This window comes from Mesoplodon mirus (assembly GCF_964341445.2).
Source record: "Mesoplodon mirus genome assembly, contig: HAP1_SCAFFOLD_1413, whole genome shotgun sequence".
NCBI lineage: Eukaryota > Metazoa > Chordata > Mammalia > Artiodactyla > Ziphiidae > Mesoplodon > Mesoplodon mirus.
The window spans coordinates 55,665-79,818 of NW_028294716.1; the positions used below are offsets into that span (position 1 = coordinate 55,665).

General features: G+C 44.6%; 2 long non-coding RNA genes and 1 pseudogene across 7 annotated transcripts in view; 1 reads left to right on the plus strand and 2 right to left on the minus strand.

Moving 5' to 3' along the window:
- Positions 1-291: 291 nt before the first annotated feature.
- Positions 292-7,013, minus strand: LOC309798014 (putative ATP-dependent RNA helicase DDX28; annotated as a pseudogene). The gene is made up of 2 exons (XR_014296161.1): positions 5,231-7,013; positions 292-1,267 (listed from the first exon to the last, which is right to left on the minus strand). The product of XR_014296161.1 is annotated as a putative ATP-dependent RNA helicase DDX28 (transcript).
- The window catches only part of LOC309798016, a 30,487-nt gene continuing 6,624 nt past the window's right edge, over positions 292-24,154 (minus strand). Inside the window, exons 2-3 of one of the 2 annotated variants that reach the window (XR_014292910.1) lie at positions 18,829-19,023; positions 292-1,264 (exon numbers count right to left, since the gene is read on the minus strand). This is a non-coding gene — a long non-coding RNA (uncharacterized lncRNA). Of the gene's footprint in view, positions 1,265-15,317; positions 17,692-18,828; positions 19,024-24,154 lie in introns of those variants that run through there. The other variant, XR_014292911.1, reaches the window with a different exon arrangement.
- Positions 7,068-23,485, plus strand: LOC309798015. Of its 4 annotated transcripts, XR_014292906.1 has the most exons (5): positions 7,068-7,140; positions 7,331-7,773; positions 9,215-9,291; positions 9,828-9,945; positions 22,361-23,485. It is a non-coding gene; the product is annotated as an uncharacterized lncRNA (long non-coding RNA). The 4 variants fall into 4 exon arrangements; XR_014292907.1 differs by lacking the exon at positions 7,068-7,140 and having other exon boundaries at positions 7,147-7,773; positions 9,703-9,945; XR_014292908.1 differs by lacking the exon at positions 7,068-7,140 and having other exon boundaries at positions 7,147-7,773.

Consider the following 24,154-nt stretch of genomic DNA (forward strand, 5'->3'; position numbering starts at 1 on the left):
CAGAGGCCGCACGCCATTCCCCATTTCCAGCCTCAGGCCCTCCCGCTAGCTGCCTCCTCTAGGGACCCCCTCCCCTCAACACGCACACTGGGGATGTGCCTTCTCACAGCAGCTCAACCACTGAGATGATTTAGGGACTGTACCCAAACTCCTGCATCCCCAGCCTCTCAAGTTTTTGCTCTGATCCCTGGCACCCCCTGGAGCTGTTCCACCTTTGGAACCTTTCCCAGGTGGCAGGAGTGCCTAGCACAGGGGTAGTGACCTAAGTCTGAGCACTGGCGACCCTAGAAATCTGTTACAGAAAAGCATTTTATTGAGCAGTAAGGGACGCCACTGGGGACGGAAAGGCCTGGCAATAAAGGAGCATGTGAACCTCGGGACAGGGTGCGTGCTGCTTGACTCTCCATCCTGTTCTTGCTTCAGGGAGCAGGGCTTCCTGGGCCTCTCTATCCTGCCTCCTGAGACCCCAGGCAGGAGGCTCTTTGGGAAGCCACAGATAGATTGCTGCTTTCAGTTTCAAAAAGCCCAGCTCCCCACTGGTTTGTGGTGGTGGCCGCTGACAATGGCTCAGGGCAGGAGCCCATGTGGTAGACTGCTAAGGCTTCTCTGCACCCTGTCTCTGCTCCTGCATCCTCCTCGGCTCGCAGAGTGCAGACTTCACTTTGTTCAGCTCACAAAGGGGCCCGTGAGGATTGAGCAGAGGAATGCCAGGTTTTCTTCCAGGCCAGCTTCCGCCCTGGGATGTTCAGGGCAGGCTCTCATTTCAAACCTCACTTTCTGAGGCTCCTGGCTTATGGCCATTTAGTGTGCAGGGAGGCTCCTGGCTGAGGAAGGCTCAGACAGAACGACGCAGGTTCTAATCTGTGGTAGTGGGCAGTGGGGGGGGGGGCGGGAGGGGTCACTGCAGGAAGAGGCATTCGCTGTCTTAGGCAGTTAAACCATTTCCCTGTCTTCAGAATGGTTCAGCCAGCAAGATTCTGTGGAGTCCGCCTCCTGGCACCATGCTACAATCGCCGGATTTTGGGTCTGGAGCAACCGAGATCTTCGTCCGACTCTTCTGGAGCTTGCTTTCTCTCGGGAGCACATCTGGGGACTGGCTTCTCAGCTTCCGCCTTTGCTGGCATGGCCAAAGGAGCATCCCCGTAGGCCCGGTAGCCACCAACCAGGCAGTATGTCTTCCGATGCCGGCCCAACTGCGTTTCTCCACACCCTTGGTTGAGGACATGGTAGTGACCAGATTTAGGAGGAGAAATGGGAGCCACAGCTGCTGCAAAGAAAATCAGAACTGATCAGTCACTTCTGCTGTACACAGTCTCCTGCCAGAATTTCCCTCTCTCATGTCTCTCCCAGTTTCTGGCTGAAGACCTTTAATCTACTTGACATCCAAAACACAGACTTGGCCCATCACCTCTATGAGTCCCTAGAGAAGGGACACTGGCTGCAAAAGCAATTCCTAGAGCCTACGGCTGCATCAAGTGAGGTAGTCTTTTCACCGTTGCCAGGGAAAACAGTAGAACCCGAAAGAAATTGCAATCATGATCCTCTCCATCTCTCCCTTCCACAACAGAGAAAACATTTCTTGCAGTGTGTCACTTCTGAGGCTTTAATGGAAACGTCTTTCAAGTTTTGGAAAAAGATAATCTAATATAAATTGGTTAAGGACCCCTCCCACTTTGGCAACCCCTCTTGGGCCCCATTTATAATGCCTGTTACAACCACACTGAACTCTAGCCCTCTGATACTTTTATCTAGATTAGATCAAGGCCAAATACTGAGGCAGAGTGATCAGGAGACTCAGAACCGGGTTCTGGGTACCAAGTGTAGGCTCACATCCACCCAGCCTGCTGGGACACCATCTGCTCAGCCCTCTAGTCTCACTAGCACTTCATCACCCACCTTGGTTCTTCCGGTCTTCCCATGAATATGGCACCACCCTCTCCCCTAGTACTCAGCAGCTCAGTATGGGACGTGTCTGAGGGGACCGATATAGATGTGTACATGACAGCACAGAGGTACCTGGGTTTGAAGGTGCGGTTCAAGAGTGGCCCTCTTCCTCAAACTGCTCCGTTTACCATCTGCCAACAAAAATGCACTTGCCTTTTGCTAAGAGGCCAACCAGGAAAGGGTCTGAATGGAAGCATCCTGTAGCCCAAAGCGGAAGGCAACATTTATAAAGATCAGAAGCTTCCTGCACACTAGTTCAGGGATGACCTTTCACTTGTCCTCAGCAGTGAGCACTGTGGGACCCTGAAGGTGTCCCAGGTCACTGGTATTACTTACAGCTGGGAAAGTGCTGAGGTTTACGTAGTGGGCAAGCCCCACAGGAACATGTGGCAGCCAGGTGAGGTTGTGTGTACACCATGCCTCTTCTACAGATGCCCGGTCTCGGTGTACCTGCTGCACTGCCCAGCCAGGGAACAGCACAGGTTTGAGTAAATATAGACGATCCGGTCAGACATTCTCTCTCAGACAACCAAAGAGATTGGTATCTGGTGGAGAACTGGTAGGGAAGTTTCTCTGAGGGCAGCACATTTCCATAGTTATGCTGCCATGGAAACTGTGAGAAGGCCTGTGAGGTCATCACTACCCAGTGAGGTCATAATAAGGAACCTGTGACTTGCGGGTCAGGCTTCAGGAGGAGGGGCAGTTTTGTGGAGGAGAGCAGGGTGGAGGCAGAGGTACTCTGCCTGGCCCCTCACACCTGGGCTTCCCCACCCATGCCCTAGTCTAGTAGACACCCCACGTGGGGCGTGCAGGTGGGCTGGTACAGCCCCAGGGGCCCCAGGAGGGCAAGAGAGACCCACATTCTGAAATTGGCTTGAGAGGCAAGATTAACGTTAAGAGACAGCTAGGTTGTATGGCACTGACCCTAAGAGGCAGAGAATTGTGTGGACTGGGGAATCAGGGAAGGCTCCTTGGCAGTGGGCCTGAAGGACAAGTGAGATCTGGACCCATGGGGAAGAGAGGGAAGACATTCCAGTTTGGAAGAATACAAGCAAAGACACACACTTCTCGACCTTGTCCTGCCCCAAATATAAATTCATAGAACCCTCACATTTTTACACCTGAGGGCTTAGAAAAACCAAGATGTTAAGGGGCCTACCCAGTGTTACACAGGTAGTGGAGAGGGGTTCTGCTCAATGGTTACGTTCATGTCGGGGCTCCGGATTTACAGCTGATAGGAATGTGAGGACGAGCTCATGCCGTTTCAAACATTTCCAAGTGATACTGAGAGAGATGTTAAAGGTGCAAAATGAGGGTGCTGAATGACCTCACAAAGTGGGAATGGTGGGCCCATTTTAATATGAAATTCAAAACAAATTCATGACAAAAGGACATAATACAAAATGACAACATAATCATTACACTCCCCTCTCCCCTAGAAGTAAAAATCATTATAATCCTCACTCTCTCCACCATGAAAGGATGAGATAAAGGCTCAGCAGCAGCCCCCGTGAAAATCATGGTCAACACTGTGAAGAGGGGTTAGTAAGACAACTTGGTCCGACTCAGAGAAGGAAAGAGACAACTCTGCCCTTAGCCTGATCAGGCCCACAGGAAGGAACCACATTTGGGGCAGCTTTTGATAGTGTGGCAATGAGAGAGAACTTTCTTTAGGAGGGGACTCCCTGTTGCCGACCTTGAGAAAGCAAAGATGGGACCTTCGTTTACTAGGGCTGTTGCAGAGGGGATGTGCCCAGGAGGTAGAGACTGCTTGGACTACCCTTTTAGAGGTTGGGCCACCCTGGTTGAGAACCACAGCACCTTCTGTCCCTAAACTGCTTGAATCAGTGGGTGCCCGTTAGGACAGACGAAGTCAGGCCTCATTGGAGCAGACTGCCTTTTGGAGTGGTAGAAGGTAAATGTGAAGGGGAATGCTCTGGCGGAGGTTTGTCACGGCAGGTGGGCCAGCATGAGACCATTCAGAATCTCCAAGGCTCCAGAGATTACTTGGCTGGGAGCATCCCTCTGATGTGGTTTGGGGACTCCTACCTTAACAGGACCTGGCTGGGCATCTGGGGGAGGCAGAATAAACGGTTTATTAACTTAAGAGAGCGAGAGAATCACCTGGGGGGTTCCACCAAACCACTTAAAAAGTCTTGTACCTGGATTCTTGAGCCAACCCTCAGAAAACTTATCTAGATCTGGAGTAGGGCTCAGGAAGCTGCACTTTTAATAAGCTTCCTGGGCAGTCCCACCACAGTGGTCCATGGATAGAGAGACCAAATTATTGTGTATTCTCGGTTGCTTTTGGGAGTCAAAGTGGTCAATATTAAAAACTGCAGCAGGCATATGTATAAACAGGGAATATTCAAGGCAAGCAGAGGTGTATAGTTATTCTATGCATGAATCAGATTTGAGAAAAGCTAGCCTGGTGGTTAAAGAACACAACCCTGAGGACAGACAAACCAGATTCTTTCCTACTGACTTGTGTGATTTTGACCAAGTTCTTTTATCCTTCTGACTGTTTCTTCAAATGGAAAAGAGTTATGACTGTACATTTAGCACAATATTCTCTTTCGGCAAAGGTTGCTCTGGGTCCATCTGTGTTCTCTGCAACTTAACCCTTTCCAGTGCGCAAGCATTTTTAAGTTGTTTGGTGAAGTATTACATTTGACTTTCAACAGTTCATTACTTTGGGCAAAGCTTATATAATGCTGCAGAGACTAGAACCTATGCAAAGATAGTGAGAGGATGTTATAAGCTTATTCTGCTGGTTTATAAAAAAGTTTAACCTTTTCTTCTCTTCCTCCACCTGCCACCAAGAGATGAGAAAGAAGGCAGAGCCTGGAAATGCACACCAAGCAATATTTCTGTGTCAGTTTGCCTTTTATTCCTCTGCCAGTACTTCCCAGAGAGATTTCACCAAAAGTGCCTAAGCTTGCCATGGCCATTGTTGTGAAGAAAATTTCTCTTTATTGCTAGTCACATCCCCTTTTCCTTCTCCTGGAGGCTTAATGGATGTTTGGGGGCAGGAAACAAAATTTAAACTAAAACATCCATTGAAAGAGCCTTCGTCCTAAGTGTGGTAGTTTGGAGTGTGAATCTTCTCAGGGTCTACTGAATTCTGCCCCAGTGGAAACTGTTATTAAGGGGCACCCGTAGAAACATCGCTTATTGTTAGAAACCATGACATAATACAGAGCCAAGATCGACATTATTCTTCACGTGAAAGACTACAGAGAGCCGAGCTCAGTAGTTCACCCTCCAGTGTTGGCCAGCAACTTACCTTTTGAAGCCAGACAGCAGCCCGGGTCTTCAGAAGGTGACTAGGCAGCCCAGAGCACCCTACTGACAAGTGTGCTCACCCGTCCAGCACAGAGGGAAAGGTCCCTGTTACGGCATCATATATAAGCCTGCTGCAATAAGGTTTGCTGGTGCAAAGGCTCTCTCACTGAGGACCCCAGTCCTGGAAGGCTTCTCCTCTGGCGAGCTGCGAGTTCAATCTTCCGAGCCAGGCTCACGTCCCAGGGATGGGTCACAAAGCTGATGACAGTGACTGGCACCTCGCTCCCCACCCGGCCCACCCTCCCTGCTCTGTGGATGTAGTCTTGCTGGGTAGGAGGGAAATCATAATTGATGACTAGCTCCACCTGGGTGCTGTCCAGGCCCCGAGAGGCGATGTCTGTGCAGAGAAGAATGTCTCGGGAGCCCTTCTGGAAGGACTGGAAGATGCCTGCTCTCATTGAGGCTGGCATTTGTCCCTGCAGTCTTAAGTGTTGGATTTTGTGGTCATCCAGAATATATACCCCAGCCAGTTCACAGTGCTGGAGCAATTACAGAACACCAGAACAGTTCCTGCGGCGCCAGTCCTATATGCTCTGTCATGCTGCCTAAGGATCTGTACCAACCCAGTCACCTTCTCTGTTCCCTTCGGCCTCATGAATGTCTGTCTGACATGAGGCATGATGCAGTGGAGCTTGTCACTGGTAACGGGGGTTAGAGAGAGTAAGCTGGCAACTTTACTCAGCAGCTGGCCTCCACCTTCGGGAAATGTGGCCCCCACCAGCACTAACTGAGCTTTGGGATCGAAGGGGTCTTTTAAGTCAGCTGGGCCTTCTGCTATATGGCTCCCCTCCAAGATGTAATCCACCAGTTCCAGGAAGATTTCATCCAACAGCGTGTCTGCATCATCCAACACCAAGAAGGAGAGCTGCTCCAGGCTGATCAGTTGAGTTTTCAGGGCCTTCCACAGAGCCCCCGGAGTGGCCACCAGAATATCTGCTGGAGGTTGTTTGGACAGTTGCAGCCTGATCCTCCTCATGCCATGGCCTCCCCCTAACTCCTGCACCTGGAGGTCCAAGGAGCTGCCCAAGGCCTGGGCCGCGGCACGCACCAGTTCGGCTAATTCTCGAGAAGGCACAAGAAACCAGGCCTCGAGGAGCAGGGATACGACAGGGGTCCAGGCTTGGCTGTCCCAACAGCCGTTGAAGGAGAGGTAGCATGTAGCTGAGAGTTTTGCCACTGCCGGTTTTTGCGGCGCAGAGAATGTGGCGGCCGCGAAGAAGTGGGGGAATGGTACTTGACTGCACGGTTGTGGGCCGAACAACTTCGGGAGCAGCCTCTTGTAGTGCGATCAGAACGGGGAACTCCAGACACACTTCAGTGCAGCTGCCCTTGGGCGAAAGGTTCCGCAGCGCTGGAGCCTCATGTTGCGCACACTCGATGGAGAAATGGTCCGCGTGGGTGCACCGGTTCCTCCAGCCCCACGAAGAGAGTGGCGCGGGTTCCAAGAGCCCAGCGTGAGGTGAGCCGGCTGGTTCAAGTCGGGTCGCCGCACTGACATCAGCGTCAGCCCAGGACGCGCCAGCATCGGCCGCGGGGGGGCTACGCTGGCCGCTATGCCGCTCTTCCTGCTGCCGCTGTAGAGCCCGCAGGATGCGCACCACGGGCAGCGGCTCGTTGGGACCGCGGACCGTCAGGTCCCGGCAAAGCGCCAGAAGCAACCGAGCCGCGAGCGACAACAGCCGCAGCCGCCGTGCGAGAGCCATACTCCGCTTGCTGCGGGAGAGGCGCACGACAGTGACGTCACAGGCGCGCCAAGGCCTCGCAGACGGTGGCCGGCGCGGCTCAGTAAGGCCCGCGGACTCGGCGAACTGTGTGGAAGGAGCGGGATGTGTAGAGCTCAGCAGCGGCGAGGTGTGTAGGTCCGAACACGGGGATGGTGACTCCAGACCCCCGCCAACCTTGGGGAAGGGTGCGCGGCGGAGGCAGGACCGGGGTCCGGCGATACGCGGCGATGAGGCCCTGGCATTACGAACCAGGAGGGCGGAGGGCTTCTGGCGATCCGATGTCCGATCCCTGCCGTGCTCTTTTGTCGCCCTCACAGCTCCTATCATGGCTTGGCCAGTTCGGGTCTCCCCCTGTGACTTATGATGAGGGTGCGGCGATGTTTTCCCAGATGTGGTCCCCGTGTAAGGTCTTTGAATACAAGTATTTATTGAGAGTCTGAGTGAATGGGTCAGGCCTGGGGGCCGAGACCAGGAGTCCGGAGTCGTAGGTCCAGGCTCACCCTTCCCTTAGAGCTCCCCAGAGAGCTGAGGGCCCCGAGGGCAAGCTGATGGCTTTCAGCGTATCTTCTCTTCAGTCAAGAGAACTCATCTCTTGGTACTTTTCCCCTTTCTTTTCAGCTGAGGTTCATTCTCCCCTCCCTTGTCACCCTTTCCAAATTCTCATCCTGAACCCACTGCTTTCTTGGGTAGTTCACCTCCAACGGCTTTCCAGTCAGATACCTCAATTCCGTAAACAGCAGAGAGGAGGGTCCTGCTACAGGTTTGTGTCTTGTCTCACAAAGCCACGGTCAGGCAGAATATTTTACTTTAACTCAGTTGTTCAGGTCGCCAAAAAGCCTTAGACAACAGGTACTTCCTGAACGGATACCGAAAATGGGTGTCCGATCATTTCTGTAATTTCCAGTGTCTTGGGTAGGAGATAAGGTAAACGTGCATTAATCACCTGGGAGGGTATTAACATCTGGCGAAAGAGTTTTACTTTCATCAGATACCATTATAGAGATAAATACTATCAAGTTTCAAATAGCATTTTGATACGCGATAGACGTTCTGGAGAGTTGAATGCTAAGCCAGCAGAGGAGAGGGTTTTGAGTCCTCATGGGTGAACAGAGTCATTGGATAGAGCAGTGGCTCCTGAGTGAGGGTGATTTTGCCATCACCCGTCCTCCAGGACGTTTTTTTTTTTTTTTTTTTTTTTTAGCTAATTGGGCCTCTCACTGTTGTGGCCTCTCCCGTTGCGGAGCACAGGCTCCGGACGCGCAGGCCCAGCGGCCATGGCTCACGGGCCCAGCCGCTCCGCGGCACGTGGGATCCTCCCGGACCGGGGCACGAACCCGTGTCCCCTGCATCGGCAGGCAGACTCCCAACCACTGCGCCACCAGGGAAGCCCCTCCAGGACGTTTGACAATGGCTGGAGACAGTTTTCATTGTCACATCCGGGGTGTGGGGTTGGTGGTGCTGCAGGCATCTAGTGGGTAGAGGTCAGGATGCTACTACATATCGTACAAGGCATAGGACAGCCCTCCCCACCCCCCAAAAGAATTATCTGCTCCAAAATGTCAATAGTGTGCTATGGAGAAACCTTGGATAGAGGCTGAGGACTGAAGAGAGGCTGAGGGTCTCACATGTACTCTCCCTTCAGGTTGTCAGTCACATTTGCCAGATCCTTGTGTGGCCCTGCCCCTTTCCTAGAATCTGTAGCAGGCACACTGATGCCATTGCTTGTCATGGCCTTGGGATGAGAAAACCTTGGGGGCTCCTCAAAGTCATAAACACAGGAAGGAAGGAGTGATTTAGGAGGGTGACGTAGGAGAAGAGAGCTTTAGGAAGAACAAAATTGTCCTCATGTGTTTGGGAAATGTGCCAGATGGAAAAGAGATGAGGTGTGCCATGGGGTGTACCATTGCAGAAGGCAGACTGGGACTGATGCGTGACAGGGAGTCCGATTCTGAATTTGATATAGACTGCTGTAGCAACTAGAAATGCCTAGATCTGTCTAGAGAGTGCTGGGTTTTCTGTCACTGCAAAGTTCATGTATAGGCTGTATAGTTCATATAAAGGATGCTCTAAGATATTGTGATTCTACACTACTTTCACGATTCTTTCCCAGAACTCGGAGCTCCTCGTTCGTTACCTGAAGTGCTCATTGGATGTCTGCTCTGACATGTTTCATCCATTTACATGTGCCACTCATTTTTCAGGTACAAAACAAAGAATCGCTTTGCACAAAGCCAGAAGGGATACACTGAAAGAATGATCAGAAAAGAATAATACATAGGTATGTATTTGCATTGACTTTCTCCACATATTTGAGATAGGGTAGCTGGTTAGTGGCTGCTTTCTCGTGCTCGAGCCCTTACAACATGATCTCCTCAGAATGTCATAGGGATAGGATCCTGTCTGAGCCTGTCTGTCTCTGCCCGTGGCCCCTAGTTTCTTCGTCATTACTTTAGGTACTGTGTAAGGCCCTTCTGTTTTCCTGTCAGTCACAGCAGACACTGAGTAACCTCTAGTTGTGACTGAGATGCATATTTCACAGTATAGTACTTTAGAAATGAGAAAGGTTTACTTATTGTGGAAACAAATGTAGGCTCCTGGGAGTGTTAGTGTCACTTGGTAATGTTTTTCCCAGGGCTGCCATGGTAACTGACCTTGCCTGGTTACTCCCTACGTTTTCCATTCGACGCAGCAGGCCCACCGGTAGGCCTCTCACCTGAGAAGTCCAGAATCGGGAACACACAGGCTGTATCAGTTGCACTGCGGCCTTATTCACAATAGCCAAGATGGTGAAGCAACCAAAATGTCCATCAACAGGTGAATGGATAAAGAAGAAGAGGTCCATGTACACAGTGGAATATTCACCATGGAGAACAATGAAACACTGCTCTTTGAGGCACCACAGATGAGCATAGAGATAATCATGGAACATGAGGTAAGTTGGAAATCAAAAGACCTATATCCTATGATATTACTTATAGGCGTTATCTAATAACTGACACACAGGAAAATATTTCCACAGAGAAAGACACTCACAGATGTAGGAAAAAACTATACTTATCTAAAAGGAAAGGTGGGTGGAATGGATAAATGAAGATCAGTGTTACATATACCAATACATATTATATACATGTGTCACAAAGACCGACCATATAGCAAGGGAGGTCTACGGAACACTGTGTAATATTTTGCATGGGAAGAGGATCTGTATATGAATAGATATATATAATGTAGAAATGAGCCAGATTGTGTACAGCTAGGGCAAACAATATTCTAATAATTACCCCTATTACAAAAATTAAGACAACCAACAAGAAGTAATGAGACATAAACGTATGGGGGTTTCTCCTGGCACATTCCATTCTAATTTACAACCTAGGAACACGACTTCCAGAAAGGCTCTGCTGCCCTACTACCCGGATTGGGGAATGGAGAAATGCTGCCTCCTTGTGACCGTTTCACACAACAGCAGCTTTAAACCCACTGCTAATGGTCACTAACTAACTATTCACCAATCTTGCAGTTCTGTAATGACACCTGTCCACCAAAATAATCCTGGGGTCGAAAATTGAATAAGAAATTGAAAAGAGGGCAACCTTCCAAGAGGACAATTTGAAAAGGTTTATTGTATGCATACTTTTTTCTCCTTTTTTTAAAAACACAAACAAAAAAAGCTTGGAAAAATGATGAGTTTTAGGAATTTTATAAAGACATGGAAACCCAAATTACAAAAACCTATCAGCTCACAGCAGTTAGAATGGCCATTAACAAAATGCTGCAAGCAATAAATGCTGAAGCGATTGTGGAGAAGTGCGTACCCTCCGTTCTAAGGGGGACGTGGTAAGAGCCACTAATGAAAACACAATGGAGGTGCTTTGAAAAGGGAAACATTGCGCTACCAGGCAATCAATCATACCCACTGCTGGACCTGTCACCTGAGAAAATGAGAATCAAAACCTCACAGACTGGCATTTCTGCACTCCAGCAATACTTACCATAGCCAACACTTGGAAGCAACGAAAATGTCCATCAACAGAGGAGTGCACCAAGAAGCAGTGGTCCATGTACACAATGGAATATTACTCCAATAAAAAGTATAATTTAAATTTAAAAACAAACATAAGTAAGGAGACGTAAGCATTTGGGGGTTTACCCGGGCACATTCCTCTCTAATTTATAATCGAGGAACACCACTGGCAGGAAGGTCTGTTTCCCTAGTACCAGCGTGGGGAACATAGAAAGGCTGCCACCCTCTGGCCGTTACCTGCAAAAGCAGCTTAAAACCTGTGCTAATGGTCACTTCATGTGAACAAGTACTGCATGGCTGTAAATGAAACCTGCCCTCAAAATGTCTTGAGGGAGGTAATGGCCAAAAAATTTCAAAATGTGACTCATACTTTAAGAAAACACTTTGAAGAGCTAAGCTGTAATCACAGTGTGAAAAATAAGAAGGACATGCCTTAAAGCTTAATGTCAAGGGATTATGAGACACATGGAAATTCAACCACAAAGAGGTATCAGTTCACACCCCTCAGAATAATCTTCAGCACGAAACCCATAATCAATAAATGCTGGGGCTTCCCTGGTGGCGCAGTGGTTGAGAGTCCACCTGCGATGCAGGGGACGCGGGTTCATACTCCGTTTTGGGAAGATCCCACATGCCGTGGGTGCCTGTGCTCCGCAATGGGAGAGGCCACAACAGTGAGAGGCCCGCGTACCGCAAAACAAACAAAAATAAATAAATAAATAAATAAATGCTGAAGGTGTTGTGGAGAAATGCATACCCTCAACTTTCAGTGGGATGTACCCTGGAAAGAGCCACTAATGAGAACAGAATGGAGATGATGCCTTTAAAAGGTAAACACTGAGCTACAATATAAACCAGCAGGCCCATTCCTGGACCTATAACCAAAGAAGACAGAATTGGAAAGGCACAGGAAGGCAAATGTGCACTGCACATATTACAATAGCCAAGATATGGAAGTAACCAAAAAGTCCGGCAACAGATGGGTGGACAAAGAAGAACTTCTACATGTAGAGATGGAATATTAGCTGGGGAAAAAATGAAACAATGCCATTTGCAGCACCATCGATGAGTCTAGAAGTAATCACCCGAGTTGTTGTAAGTGAGAAAGTGAAAGACACATATCCTATCATATCACTTATAGGTGTGAGCTAAAAGTTGATACCAATGAAGATATTTCCACAGAGAAAGGCAATTACAGATTCATTAAACCAACGTAGGGTCCACCATAAGGAAAGGTGTGAGGATTGGATACATTACATTATTGGGGTTTACAGAGATATACAAACGCATGTGAAATATATAATCACCAAAGACCTACGGCATACCAAGAGAAGACTACTCAACATTGTGTCATAACCTACATGGGAAAAGGATCTGAAGAACACTAGATATATGTATATGTGTAAAACATCCCCATCTTGCACACCTAGAACAAAGAAAACATTGTAATCAAATTGGCTGTCATCAAAAATAGTAATTAAATTAAAAAACGAACAGGACAGAATGAGACATAATCTTAAGGGGATTTTCCTGGCACTTTCCGTTCCAATTTACAACCTACAGCACAACTTCCATTTTGGCTGTCTTGCCCTAGTAACCAGGTTTGGTAAGGAGAAATGCTTCTGTCTTCTGGCCGTTTCACACAACAGCAGCTTTGAACCCAGCGCTAGTGGTCATTTAATATTCAAAATAATTGCAGGCCTGTAATAGACACCTACCATCAAAGAAAAAAATCCTGGGGTCGTAAATCAATCAGAAAATTCAAAAGACGTCAACGTTTCAAAAACACAGTCAAGAGGTATATTTTACGCACATTTTGTCTTTTCTTGCTTTTTTTTTCTTTAAGAAAAAGGGAATGGGAATGCTCAACGTCAGCAATTAATAAAGATTGCAAATCCAATCTACAGAAACCTTTACCACACAGCCATCAGAATGATCACCAGGAGAATAGTGTACAAAGGTTTAAATGCTGAAAAGGTTTTAGAGAACTATGTACCCTCTAGCCGCTGCGGGTAGATAAACTGGTAAGAGACAGTAGGGAGAAGAGAGTGGCGGTGCATTTAAAGGTAAAAATTGAGCTGCCTTGTGATCTGGTAGGTCCTTTCATGCGCCTATCACCTGAGCAGACCAGAATGAAAATGATACCGGCTGGCAATCCTGCACTGCAGGAATGTTTACCATCGCCAAGACTTGGAAGAACCCAAAAGGTCCATCAACAGAAAAATGTACATGGAAGAAGTGGCCCATGTACACAATGGAATATTAGCCATGGAATAGAATAAAAGTGTGCCGTTTGCACCACCATAGAAGGACCTAAAGATCATCACCCAACTTGAAGTATGAAAAAAATTGAAAGACAGACATCCTATGACATCACTTATAGGTGTTAGCTAAAAATTGATACCCACAAACTTATTTCCAAGAGAAGGAAAAGCATGGATTAAGAAAATAAAAGTACATTTAACCTGATGGAAAGTTGTAAGGAATGGATGAATTAGGATATGGGGGTTAAGAGACATGTACTAATACATATGAAATATTTAATCACAAAATACCTATGGAATACCAAGAAAGGTCTACTCGACACTCTGTAATAACCTACACGGGAAGGGCTCCAAAGATGAGTAGACAGATACATTGATATAATGAAACAGATTCTGTAAACCTAGGAGAAACAAAATATTTTTTTTTATCGAATTTGCTCTGATAATTAATAAAAACTAAATTTAAAAACAATCAAGAAGAAAGGAGATATAAGCTCTTGGGGGTTTTCCCTGGCACATTCTACTCTAATTTGCAGCCTACTAACACGATTTCCTGGAAGGCTGTACTGCCCAAAAATGGAGTGGGAAATGTACAAATGCTGCTGGCTTGTGGACGTTTCCCACAAGTGCAGCTTTAAGCCCACAGCTAATGGTCACTTAACATTCACAAGGACTCAGCGCTGTAAAGGACACCTGCCCTAAAAAAATTGTGCTGCGGAAGGGAATGGACAAAAAATTTCAGAACAGGCAAATGTTTCAAGAAGAGAGTATGAAGAGGTACGTTTGACTCACTCTCTTTAAAAAAATGGAAAATGAATAAAAACTTAACCGTAGGAATTATTAGATTCATGCAACTCTAATTTACAGAAAGTTTACAACTCACACCTGTCAACTGACGATCAGCAAAAATTCTACAAACAATAAATACTGAAGGATATTTAGAGGACTGTGTACCCTCTAGCTGCTGGTGAGATGTAAAGTGGTAAGAGTGAATCATGAGAACAGAAAGGAGCTGCATTAGAAAAACAAAAATTGAACTACCATTCGATGCAGCAGACCCACCAGCAGGCCTCTCACCTGAGAAGTGCCGAATCGGGAAGACGGAGGCTGCAACAGCTGCACTGCAGCCTTATTCACAATAGCCAAGATGGTGAAGCAACCAAAATGTCCATCAACAGGTGAATGGATAATGAAGTAGTGGTCCATGTACACAGTGGAACGTTCCCCATTTAAAACAATGAAACGCTGCTCTTTGAGGCACCACAAATGAGCTTAGAGATAATCATGGAACATGAGGTAATTTGCAAAGCAAAAGACCTGTATCCTATGATATTACTTATAGGCGTTATCTAATAGCTGACCCAAATTTACATACTTCCACAGAGAAAGACAATAACAAATGTAGGGAAAAAATATACTTATCTAAAAGGAAAGGTGGGTGGAATGGATAAATGAAGATCAGTGTGATGTATACCAATACATATTATATACATGTGTCAAAAAGACCGACCATATAGCAAGGGAGGTCTACGGAACACTGTGTAATATTTTGCATGGGAAGAGGATCTGTATATGAATAGACATATAAAATGTACAAATGAACCAGATTGTGTACAGCTAGGGCAAACAATATTCTAATCATTACCCCGATTACAAAAATTAAGACAACCAACAAGAAGTAATGAGACATAAACGTATGGGGGTTTCTCCTGGCACATTCCATTCTAATTTACAACTTAGGAACACGACTTCCAGAAAGGCTCTGCTGCCCTACTACCCAGATTGGGGAATGGAGAAATGCTGCCTCCTAGTGGCCGTTTCACACAACAGCTTTAAACCCACTGCTAATGGTCACTAACTATTCACCAATCTTGCAGTTCTGTAATGACACCTGTCCACCAAAATAATCCTGGGGTCGAAAATTGAATAAGAAATTGAAAAGAGGGCAACCTTCCAAGAGGACAATTTGAAAAGGTTTATTGTATGCATACTTTTTTCTCCTTTTTTTAAAAACACAAACAAAAAAAGCTTGGAAAAATGATGAGTTTTAGGAATTTATAAAGACATGCAAACCCAAATTACAAAAACCTATCAGCTCACAGCAGTTAGAATGGCCATTAACAAAATGCTGCAAGCAATAAATGCTGAAGCGATTGTGGAGAAGTGCGTACCCTCCGTTCTAAGGGGGACGTGGTAAGAGCCACTAATGAAAACACAATGGAGGTGCTTTGAAAAGGGAAACATTGCGCTACCAGGCAATCAATCATACCCACTGCTGGACCTGTCACCTGAGAAAATGAGAATCAAAACCTCACAGACTGGCAATTCTGCACTCCAGCAATACTTACCATAGCCAACACTTGGAAGCAACGAAAATGTCCATCAACAGAGGAGTGCACCAAGAAGCAGTGGTCCATGTACACAATGGAATATTACTCCAATAAAAAGTATAATTTAAATTTAAAATGAAATATAAGTAAGGAGACAGAAGCAATTGGGGGTTTATCCGGGCACATTTCTCTCTAATTTATAACTGAGGAACACCACTGGCAGGAAGGTCTGTTTCCCTAGTACCAGCATGGGGAACGTAGAAAGGCTGCCACACTCTGGCCGTTACCTGCAAAAGCAGCTTAAAACCTGTGCTAATGGTCACTTCATGTGAACAAGTACTGCATGGCTGTAAATGAGACCTGCCCACAAAATGCCTTGAGGGAGGTAATGGCCAAAAAATTTCAAAATGTGACTCATACTTTAAGAAAACACTTTGAAGAGCTAAGCTGTAATCACAGTTTGAAAAATAAAATGGACATGCCTTAAAGCTTAATTTCAACGGATTATGAGACACACGCAAATTCAGCTACAAAGAGGTTTCAGCTGGTACACCTCAGAATAACCATCAGCAAGAAACCTATAAACAATAAATGCTGAAGTGTTTGTGGAGAAATGCATAACCTCAACTTTCAGTTGGACGTACCCTTGAAAGATCCACTAATGAGAACAGAATGGAGATGCCTTTAAAAGGTACACATTGAGCTACAATATCATTCAGCAGGCCCATTCCTGGACCTATAACCAAAGAAGACAGAATTGGAAAGGCACAGGAAGGCAAATGTGCACTGCACAGTATTACAATAGCCAAGATATGGAAGTAACCAAAAAGTCCAGCAACAGATGAGTGGACAAAGAAGAACTGGTACAAGTACAGACAAAATATTAGCCAAGGAACAAAAAAGGACACATTGCCCTGTGCAGCACCGTAGATAATTCTAGATGTAATCACACAACCTGGAGTAAGTCAGAAAGAGAAAGACACATATCCTATGATACCACTTATAGGTGTTACCTAAAAATTGATACCAGTGAAGATATTCCCACAGAGAAGGGCTATCAGAGATTCATTAAACAAATTTATGGTTCACCAATGGAAAGGTGTGAGGATTGGATACATTACGATATTGGGGTTAACAGACGTATACAAACACAGGTGACATATATAATCACCAAAGACCTATGGAATACCAAGAGAAGACTACTCAACATTCTGTCATAACGTACATGGGAAAAGGATCCCAGAAAGAACAGACATGTATATGTGTAAAAGAAACACATCTTGCATATCTACAACAAGCCAAACGTTGTAATCAAACTTGCTGTAATAAAAAATAAAAAATTAAATTAAAAACACGAACAAGAAGTAGTGAGACAAACTTGAGGGGCTTTCTCCTGGCACATTCCATTCTAAATTCCAATCTAGAACACGACTTCCATTGAGGCTCTCTTGCCCTAGTAACCAGATTTGGTAAGGGTGAACTGCTGCCACCTTGTGGCCGTTTCACACAACAGCAGCTTTAATCCCAACGCTAATGGTCAGTTGATATTCAAAATCATTGCAGGCCTGTAAATGACACCTGCCCTGAAAACAAATCCTGGGGTCATATATCGACCAAAAAATTCAAAAGACGTCCATACTTCAAACCGACAGTTTCAAGAGGCATAATTTATGCACATTTGGCTTCTGTTTCTTTTCCTGTCTTTTTTTGTTAAAAAAATGGGAACGGAAAAAGGCTGAACATCAGGAATTAATAAAGCCATGCAAGTCCAGTGTACGAAAACGTTCACCTCACAGCCGTCAGAATGATTATCAGCAAAAAAAGTCTAAAAGAATAAATGCTGAAGGGGTTTTAGAGAACTGTGTACCCTTTAGCTGCTGGTGGGATGAAACCTGGTAACAGCCAGTAGTGAGAACAGATTGGAGGTGCGTTTAGGGGTAAAAATGGAGCTACCATGTGATCTGGTAGGCCCACTAATGGGCCTATCACATGAGTAGACCAGAATCAAAAAGACACAGGCTGGCAATCCTGCACTGCAGCAACATGTACCATCCCAAGACCTGGAAGATACCAAAATATCCATCAACAGAAAAATGCACCAAGAAGAAGTCGTCCATGTACACAATGGAATATTAGCCATGAACAAGCATGGAACAGTGCCGTTGGCACCACTATAGAAGGATCTACAGATAATCACTCAACATGAAGTAAGAAAGAAACCGAAAGACAGACATCCTATGACATCACTTATAGGTGTTACCTAAAAATTGATACCCATGAAATAATTTCCAAGAGAAGGACACACATAGATTCAGAAAACCAAATTATGTTTAACCAAATGGAAAGGTGTAAGGAATGTATGAATTAGGATATGGGGGTTAACAGACATGTACTAATACATATGAAATATATAATCACACAATACCTATGGAATACGAAGAGAGGTCTACTCAACAGTCTTATAATAACATACAGGGGAAAGGATCCAAAGAGGAATAGACGGATACATTGATAGGATGAACCGGAGACTGTACACCTAAGAGAATCTACATTTTTATCAAATTTGCTCCGATAATTAATAAAAATTAAATTAAAAAAACAATAATTTAGGAGATATAAACTCTTGGGGCTTTTCGCTGGCACATTCCACTCTAATTTGCAGCTTACTAACACGATTTCCAGGAAAGCTCTGTTGCCCAAAAACCCAGAGTTGGAAATGTAGAAATGCTGCTGCCTTGTGGCTGTTTCCCACAAGAGCAACTTTAAACCCACAGCTAATGGTCACTTAACATTCACAAGGACTCAGGGCTGTAAAGGACACCTGCCCTAAACAATTGTGCGGAGGTAGGGAGTGGCCAAAAAAATTCAAAACTGGCATATTTTCAAGGAGATAGTATGGAGGGGTAAGTTTTACTCATTTTCAAAAAAGAGGAAAATGAATAAAAGCTCAACATCAGGAATTATTAGACTCATGCAAGTCTAACCTCCAAAAATTTTCAACTCACACATGTCAACTACCATCAGCAAAAAGTCTACAAGCAATAAATGCTGAAGGGGTTTTAGAGAACTCTGTACCCTCTAGCTTCTGGTGAGATGTAAAGTGGTAACAGCAAATAATGAGAACAGAAAGGAGCTGCGTTTAAACGTAAAAATTGAGCCACCATTCCATTCAGCAGGCCCACTGCTGAGCCTCTCACCTGAGAAGTCCAGAGTCGAGAAGGCACAGGCTTCAACAGCTGCACTACAGGAATTTTCACAATAACCAAGACATGGAGGTAACCAAAATGTCCGTCACCAGATGAGTGGAAAAAGAAGGAGTGGTCCATGTACAAAATGGAATATTCGCCATGGAAAACAATGAAACACTGCTCTTTGAGGCACCATAGTTGATCCTGTAGATAATCACAGAACATGAGGTAAGTCGGAAAGCAAAAGACATATCCTATGATATCACTTATAGGCGTTATCTAACAACTGACACAAATGAACATATTTCCACAGAGAAAGACACTCACAGACTTAGAAAATAAACTATGCTTATCTAAAAGGAATGGTGGGGTGAATGGAAAAATTAAGATTAGGGTTACCATATGTGTACAAATACCTATTAAATACATATATTAAAAAGACCGACCATATAGCAAGGGAGGTCTATGGAACACTCTGCAATAATTTACATGGGAATTGGCTCTGTACAGGAATATATATATATATATATAATGCACAAATGAACCAGATTGTGTACACCTAGGACAAACAATATTCTAATCATTACCCTGATTAAAAAACTAAAACAACGAACAAGAATTAATGTAAGATAAACTTATGGGGGTTTCTCCTGGCACATTCCATTTTAATTTACAACCTAGGCACAGGACTTCCAGAAAGGCTCTGCTGCCCTAGTAACCAGATTTGGGAATGGAAAAATGCTGCCGCCTTGTGGCCGTTTCCCACAATAGCAGCTTTAAACCCAGTGCTAATGGTCACTAAATATTCACACTCATTACAGGCCTGTGAATGACACCGCCCTAAAAAACAATCCTGGGGTCGAAAATAGACCAAAAAATTCAATTTTGACGGCAACCTTACAAGAAGACAATTTCAGGTGGTTAATTGTACTCTCCGTTTTTTTTTCCACTTTTTAACAGAAATTTTAAAAGGTGTGGACATATGGTAGTATATATAAGTCCATGCCACTCTCTCACTTTGTCCCAGCTTACCCTTCCCCCTACCCGTGTCCTTAACCATATGTAAAACAGATAGCTAGTGGGAAGCATCCACGTAGCACAGGGAGATCAGCTCGGTGCTTTGTGACCACCTAGAGTGTTGGGATAGGGAGGGTGGGAGGGAGGGAGATGCAAGAGGGAGGAGATATGGGGATATATGTATATGTACAGCTGATTCACTTTGTTATAAAGCAGAAACTAACACACCATTGTAAAGCAATTATACTGCAATAAAGATGTTAAAAAAAAGGTGTGGACAAATGCTGAACATTAGGAATAATTAAAGACATGTAAATCCAAATTACAAAAATCCTATCAGCTCACACCAGTCAGAATGGCCATCAGCAAAAATTCTGCAAACAATAAATGCTGAAGGGGTTGTCGAGAAATGCCTACCCTTGGTTCAACGTGGGACATGGTAAGAGCCAGTAAGGAAAACACAAAGGAGGTGCCTTGAAAAGGTAAATACTGAGCTACTATTCAATCAAGCAAACCCACTGCTGGGCCTATCACCTGAGAGGATGAGAATCAAAAAGACACAGGCTGGGCTTCACTGGAGGCACAGTGGTTGACAGTCCACCGGCGATGCAGGGGACACGGGTTCATGCCCCATTTCAGGAAAATCCCACATGCCGCGGAGTGGCTGGTCCTGTGAGCTATGGCTGCTGGGCTTGTGTGTCCGGAGCCTGTGCTCTGCAATGGGAGGGGCCACGGCAGAGAGATGCCCACGTACCGCAAAAAAAAAAAAAAAAAAAAAAAGACACAGGCTGGCAATCTTGCACTCCAACAATATTTACCATAGCCAACACTTGCAAGCTACGAAAATGTCCATCAACAGAGGAATGCAGAAAGAAGAAGTGGTCCATGTACACAATGGAATATGACTCCAATAAAAAAAATATAAATTCAATTTAGAAAACAAACATAGGTAAGGAGACATCAGCTTTTGGGGGTTTATCCGGGCACATTCCACTCTAATTTATAACCGAGGAACACCACTGCCAGGAAGATCTTTTTCCCTAGTTACCAGATTGGCAAAAGCAGAAATGCTGCTGCCCTCTGGCCTTGACCTGCAACAGCATCTTTAAAACCTGTGCTAAGGGTCACTTCATATGCACCGGTACTGGAGGGCTGTAAATGAAACCTGCCCTCAAAATGTCTTGAGGGAGGTAATGGCCAAAATATTTCTAAATATCACACATACTTCACGAAAACAATTTGAAGAGGTAAGCTGTACTCACAGTTTGAAGAATAAAAGGACATGCCAGAAAGCTCAATTTCAAGGGATTATGAGACACATGCAAATCCAACCACAAACAGGTATCAGAACACACTAGTCAGAATAAACATCAGCAAAAATCTACAAACAATAAATGCTGAAGGTGTTGTGGAGAAGTGCATACCCTCAACTTTAAGTGGGACGTAACCTGGTGAGAGCCACTAATGAGAACAGAATGGAGGTGCCTTTACAAGGTAAACATTTTGCTACCATATGATTCAGCAGGCCCACCCCTGGGCCTATAACCTAAGAAGACATAATTGGAAAGACACAGGCAGGCATATGTGCATTGCCGCAGCATTACAATAGCCAAGGCATGGAAGCAACCAAAAAGTCCATCAACAGATGAGTGGAAAAAGACTAACTGGTACATGTACAGACGGAATATTAGCCAAGGAAAAAAAGGACACAATGCCATTTGCAGCACCGTAGATGAGTCTAGAGGTAATCACACAACATGTAGTAAATCAGAAAGGGAAATACACATATCGTATGATATCACTTATAGGTGTTACCTATAAATTGATACCAGTGAAGATATCTCCACAGAGAAGGGCAATCACAGATTCATTAAACAAACTTACGTTTCACCAATGGAAATTTGTGTGGATTGGATACGTTAGGATATTGGGGTTAACAGACGTATACAAACACAGGTGAAATATATAATCACCAAAGACCTACAGAATTCCAAGAGAAGACTATTCAACATTCTGTCATAACGTACATGGGCAACGATCCCAGGAAGAATACACACATGTTTATGTGTACAAGAATGACATCTTGCACACCTAGAACAAGCTAAATATTGAAATCAAACTTGCTGTGATAAAAAATAAAAATTATATTAAAAAAACGAACAAGGAAGTAGTGAGACAAACTTGAGGGGCTTTCTCCTGGCACATTCCATTCTAAATTACAATCTAGAACACGACTTCCATTGAGGCTCTGCTGCCCTAGTAACCAGATTTGGTAAGGGAGAACTGCTGCCACCTTGTGGCCGTTTCACACAACAGCAGCTTTAATCCCAGCGCTAATGGTCAGTTGATATTCAAAATCATTGCAGGCCTGTAAATGACACCTGCCCTGAAAACAAATCCTGGGGTCGTATATAGACCAAAAATTCAAAAGACGTCCATATTTCAAACCGACAGTTTCAAGAGGCATATTTTACGCACATTTGTGTTCTGTTTCTTTTTCTTTCTTTCTTTGTTAAAAAAACAGGAATGGAAAAAGGCTGAACATCAGGAATTAATAAAGCCATGCAAATCCAGTGTACAAAGACTTTCACCTCACAGCCTTCAGGATGATCATCAGCAAAAAAAAAAAGTCTACAAAGAATAAATGCTGAAGGGGTTTTAGAGAACTCTGTACCCTTTAGCTGCTGGTGGGATGTAACCTGGTAACAGCCAGTAGTGAGAACAGAATGGAGGTGCGTTTAAGGGTAAAAATGGAGCTACCATGTGATCTGGTAGGCCCACTAATGGGCCTATCACATAAGTAGACCAGAATCAAAAAGACACAGGCTGGCAATCCTGCACTGCAGCAACATGTACCATAGCCAAGACCTGGAAGAAACCAAAATGTCTATCAACAGAAAAATGCACCAAGAAGAAGTCGTCCATGTACACAATGGAATATTAGCCATGAAAAAGCATGGAACAGTGCCGTTGGCACCACTATAGAAGGATCTACAGATAATCACCCAACTTGAAGTAAGAAAGAAACCGAAAGACAGACATCCTATGACATCACTTATAGGTGTTACCTAAAAATTGATACCCATGAAATAATTTCCAAGAGAAGGACACACATAGATTCAGAAAACCAAATTATGTTTAACCAAATGGAAAGGTGTAAGGAATGTATGAATTAGGATATGGGGGTTAACAGACATGTACTAATACACATGAAATATATAATCACACAATACCTATGGAATACGAAGAGAGGTCTACTCAACACTCTATAATAACATACACGGGAAAGGATCCAAAGAGGAATAGACGGATACATTGATAGGATGAACCAGAGACTGTACACCTAGGAGAATCTACATTTTTATCAAATTTGCTCTGATAATTAATAAAAATTAAATTTAAAAAACAAACAATAATTTAGGAGATATAAACTCTTGGGGCTTTTCGCTGGCACATTCCACTCTAATTTGCAGCTTACTAACACGATTTCCAGGAAAGCTCTGTTGCCCAAAAACCCAGAGTTGGAAATGTAGAAATGCTGCCGCCTTGTGGCCGTTTCCCACAAGAGCGGCTTTAAACCCACCGCTAATGGTCACTTAACATTCAGAAGGACTCAGGGCTGTAAAGGACACCTGCCCTAAACAACTGTGCGGAGGTAAGGAATGGCCAAAGAAATTCAAAACTGCAAATTTTTCAAGAAAATAATATGAAGAGGTTAATTTGGCTCACTCTCTTTTAAAAAAAGGAAAATGGATAAAAGCCCAACCTCAGTAATTATTAGACTCGTGCAAATCTAATCAACAAAAAGGTTTCAACTCACACCAGTCAACTGGCCATCAGCAAAAATACTACAAACAATAAATATTGAAGGGGTTTTAGAGAAGACTGTACCCTCTAGCTTCTGGTGAGATGTAAAGTGGTAACAGCCAATAATGAGAACAGAAGGGAGCTGCAATTAAAATAAAAATTGAGGTACCATTCAATCCAGCAGTCACACCACTGGGCCTCTCACCTGAGACCTGAATCGAGAAGACCCGGGCTGCAAAATCTGCACTGCAGCCTTATTCACAATAGCCAAGACAGTGAAGCAACCAAAATGTCCATCAACAGGTGAACAGATAAAGAAGAAGTGGTCTATTTATACAACAGAATATTAGCCATGGAAAACAATGAAACACTGCTATTTGAAGCACCATAGATGAGCTTGGAGATAATCACAGAACATGAGGTAAGTCAGAAAGCAAAAACCTATATCCTATGATATCACTTACAGGTGTTAACTAATAACTAACACAAATGAACATATTTCCACAGAGAA